The following is a 5,029-nucleotide window of genomic DNA, read 5'->3' as shown; positions in this document are numbered from 1 at the left end:
ATCCAAAAACATCTTGCGCGCATATCTTCCAGCCTGGCTCCACAGGCAAGCTTGATGGAGAACGCTTTGCTGGTGAGGGCCTGTTGTGGTTTAGGCATGGACACAGCGCATAGCTGCTCAGTGCTGTCAGGGTCTCAGCAGATCTGCACTTGCCTCACAGCAGACATTTAGGTACCCAGGGAACTTGTAACTGGAAAAAAGCTTATGTGCCAAAGGCCTCCTGTTGTAAGGGAGGCTGCAGCTGAGCGGAGGTTTGGAGAGGCTGAATGCCGGAGTTCACTGCTCCAGCTGGCAATGGAGGCCCACCCACAGCTTGGGTGGCGTTTAGGGCTCTGGATTTCAACCTGAGCACCAGCACCTGAAATCAAATATTGGGACACCTGCATTATAGCACGTTTATTTTATTTGGATAGGGTTCTGCACCTTTCTACATTTATCTTTTTGTGGCTTTATCCCAAAGAGATTGCTGGGACTGAGCCTTGGACTCCTGCAGGAAAAGACAGTCCCAGAGACAACAGGTCTACAACGCCCTATTTTTTAATCATTAAATCAGCATATCCTTACAGATTTAGATTTATTTAAGTAGGGAAAAGGATTCGGTGTGTGACTCGCACGTCTGCACTAATTGCTACTCATATTTTTTTTGATGCAAAACCCTCACAACTGCTTGCGAACAATCTGCAAAATGGATGTGTGTGCTCGGAAACTCCTGAGCGAGTAATTTTGTATGCGCACACTTGAAAATGTTGTTTGCAGACGATGCACATGCCGACCACTTCTGTTGAGAAGGGGCCTAATTCAGAGTTTACGGCAGGCAGCAAAAGATTCCTGTTGCCCAAAATTAGTCACAAATTATTTGCCTGGCTCTTGGTTTTAATCACATGATCCAATTACAACTTAATCCCATCAATATGAAATAAATGTTCCCACCTTTGGTTATTCTCTTGGTGTCGAAAGCTGCTCACAGCCTCATGCCTGGCAATTAGTCTGTGTTTTGTGTTCCTGATGCAAAAGGGGAAGGGGGATGGAGGAAGGATGGTTGGTGAAACACTTGAAAACCCTTCTTTTGGCCCAAAATGGGAGTGGAGCAGCCCACAGAGCTACTGTCACAGATCCAAGCAGGCTGGGGTTAAATGGTTTCCTCAGCTTTTCTCCCTAAATCAATTTGAATATTCTTGGCAAGCTCTGTTACTATGCATGGTGGGCAGCTGTGATTCAAGCAGGGTTTTTTTTTTTTTTCCCCTTTCTACTGTCCCAGTCTTCCTGTCTTGTGCAGATGTGATCCTTTCCCTCTGTCTGCCTAACAGCTAATTATTTTACCAGACGAGCCAATAGTCTGAAGAAAACAGACCATGCATATTCTTGAAAGCAACAACTGTGTTACAATGTCAGGGGGGATGGGGAATTAAAAAAAAAAAAAAAAAGAGGAGTCACTTCCTTCTGACCCACTCCACTCCTTAAGAAAACCTCCAAAAATAGCAAGTGTTCTGATTTATAAAGGACCAACCTACCTCCTAAGTTAGTGCCCCCCCTTTAACAGCAGAAACTTGCACCATGTATTTGGGGAAAGTGGGGGAAAAGTCAGCTCGAATATAAAAGACATCCAGCTAACAGCTCTGTAACCAACGCCAACCCAAAAATGTACACACCCCTGTTACTGCAAGAATGTGGACAAGAGCGCATCAGCTGCTCCCCAGAAACTGCCTGGGTGTCACTGCGCTTGCTGAAATTTCATTCCCAGTTGCAATTATGCCTTTCTTATTAAAATCATTAGTGCCTAGGTCTGGAAAGAGCACAAATTCTGCATTCCGTGTTTGGTGGTTGTGTTTGAGGGGGCTTTTCTGGTGGGATAGATATCTGGGCTTCGCAGCCTGTGCCAAAGCCAACAGCTCTAAACCGCTGTCTGCTGTTTTCCAGGTGTGAGCTGTGAGCTACCAGGGAGCACCACAACTGCACGGTTGTGTTTTATAGCCTACAGGCTGCGTTTTGAGAATGCCTACAGTATTGTGTGTCACAGGCAGGACAGGCAAAGAAACGTTTTGTTTCCAAATCCCATAAAAGCTCAGCACCAGCTGCTTGCTGGAGCATGGCTGTGAGACATGGAGAGTTGTGTTGTCCTGCTGATCATTGAATGGTTTAGGTTGGAAGGAACCTTGAAGATCATCTAGTTCCACCCGCCTGCCATGGGCAGGGACACCTCCCACTAGACCAGGTTGCTTAACCTTAATTTTGAGTTGCAGCTCAAAAGTTGAGTTGCTTTTGAGCAAGCAGTCTAGTCTCTTAAATGCAAGTTTCCTGCTTCAGTAACCCCCAGAGCATCAAGATGAGGACAGCTGTGTCCATCCTGGACTGCCTCATTCACCTTTCGAGGAACACATGACTTCGCTGACAGTACTGGAACAAGAACCAAAAGAATGAATATTCCTCATTTCTTCATTGCCGTTTTAAAAGCGGATAACCATTTAATTAGTTGTTCACCCTCCGGGGCTGTAAGTTCTTGTATAATTAGATAATGAGCAATTATTGTTACAGCGTTTTATTCTCACGTGGTACTACATGGATTCCAGCACTGACCACGTTTCAAAGGCTCATGTTGCAGGTTATTAGCCGGTAATGCTACGGGAAGCACTAGCACCCCCTTTACAAGAAGACTTGCTTAGTGGAGACAATCTACCAGTGTGACAGGTGCTAATATAAATCCCACCTCCTCTTAGTGGACTTGCCCCATGGTAGTTTGAAGTAGTGTTGATAGCCACTACAATGGGAAAACCTTAAAATATTCCAAGGAGATTATGTGGTTGGGCACTTCCCGAAATACTGCCTTTCATGTCCTTAATGCCACCCTTGCCTTTCCTGCTTTGGCAGGGAAAGCCAACATCAGGGTTACACGGAGCGGTTTAGAACGGAAAGTTATTGGACGACACAAAGGTTTAGATTTGGAGTAGCCCCCAGAAGGGCTCCTGCGCTCAGAAAAGCGCCTGATGCAAGTCAGGACTTACAGGATGTACTTGTGTTGAGGTCAGCAATTGGCAATTAATTAATTCATTAAAATACCTGGAGAGATTTAAAATGGGCACATGGTGAGAACATGCGTGCAAGAGGAGGATCTTGAAACCACTTAAGCTCTAGGGCAAACAAAAAACAGATGGGAGATGGGCGTGGTGATGAAAAGGTGTAGGCAAGGGGCCCATATCTGTCATTATTCCTGCAGCTACAATTTAATTACCATTCCTAGGCTTTGGGGAACAGAATTTTTATTTTTTTTTTTAAAAAAAAGGTATGCAAAGGAACACAAGTTCTGCGGTTGGAAGATGCCCCTTAGCATGGTCCCAAGTGTCTGCTAAGACTCTTAATATGCTTTACTCATCACCCAGAACAGAAATGTTTTCCCTAATCTTTGATGTTAAGGAATTGCTTTCAAAAGCGGGGGGGGGGAATAAATTGAGAAGGAAAGCCCCACACTTCCTTTCCTCTCTGAATTCTTCCTCCTTGTTTCAGCAGCACCAGAGTAGAACTGGGCAGAAGGAAGGCAAGAAGCCCTTCTCCAGCTGTCTGGGTGATAAGCAGATGTGCGCTGCAGTTGTTAGCTGTGACAACAGGCCGCGCCAACAGGTTACAGAAAGGTAAACTGTTTACCTGGAGGACGTTACTCAAAGCTGATCTTAACGTTGTAATGCAGTGAAGGTCAAGAGGCAAAATTAGCAGCCTGCTCTGAATGGAAGATTATTTTTTTTCTTGAGGCCCGCAATGGCAAATTAACAGTGACTTATACCACCAGGACAACAAACCAGCCCATGAGAGAGGAACAAGTACTACATGGAAGAACCTGAATAAAGCAAATTTTTAGTTTAGATTTTAATACTTGATTAAAAGGTCCAAAACATTTTTTTCTAACACCGTTCTCCTGGTTGCTAGAACACAGGAAGAGATATATTTGGATAAAAAAAAAAATCAGACCAAAACCAACCACCAACAACAAGAAATCCCAACCCTTGGTTTTTCACAGTATTGAAAGAGCTAATGAAGCTTGTTTGTGGAAAATAGATGAAGTGCCAGCAGGGAGGAATTCACTATTGAAAAAGTTGACTAGCAATTGTCGACTGAGCTGTATTTAGTCCTTTCCACCCAAAAGCCATGTCAGGCAAGCCAAGCCAACGGGGAGGAGCGGGGAACGTGAATTATTACTGAGCAGAGGTAGAGTCTGATTTTATTTATTTTTTTTTTCAAGAATGCACAGTAATAGAATAAAGATTTGGAATGTGGGGGCTTTTTTTTTTTGATATTAAAATCCTGTCTACCTGTATCTAAGATGGCATGTGCCTGACCTAGCCACTGAGACAGATGCACCCAGAGCTAAACCGGTTCACTCTAAGAAAACCAAAGCCATGCTCCTACTGGGGAACATACATACACAACAGCATCTACAATGCGCTGGGGTGAAGACACTGGTTGAGCTCGTTTCAAAAGCCAGATAAAAGCACCGTGATTAGTGGGTCAGCCACTAATCCACACAGCAAGGTGAGAATTACAAAATTTCAGGTGCAAGAGCTGCTTCAAGCCAGTGCATCTTTCTAAATGCTACACGTTAACCACTCATGCAGTTCTTCTAGGGGTTGAAATGCAGGTGATGTAGCATATGAGGTCATAATGCCAAGGAGATTCTTCCTAAACAGAGCATTATTACGTGGCTTCTGAGCTTCGCCAGGGATGCTGTAGTCAATAGAAGTTGAGGGGGTCTTCCCATTTCACAGTACTGAGGATAGAGCTTGAACTAGAAAAGATTTATGTCCAAGCGTAAGGATTTTATTTTATTTTTAAAGAAACTAAGATGGAGGGAGGGGAGTCTTGTCTAGAGAATGCAGTAGGGGTGCTTTTCTCACTCTGTGACAGCAAGCAGTAGGGAATGTGTTATTTTGTCATGTCAGATTTCCTCAGCATAAGCAGCTCATGATAGTTTTGTGATGGAAGTTAAGTTAGAGAAAAACTGACAGAACTGTGATTTCCCAAAGGAAACAAAGCAAACATAATC

Source organism: Larus michahellis, chromosome 3, assembly GCF_964199755.1.
Source record: "Larus michahellis chromosome 3, bLarMic1.1, whole genome shotgun sequence".
In the NCBI taxonomy this organism is placed as follows: domain Eukaryota; kingdom Metazoa; phylum Chordata; class Aves; order Charadriiformes; family Laridae; genus Larus; species Larus michahellis.
Note: the sequence above shows the minus strand (reverse complement) of the source record.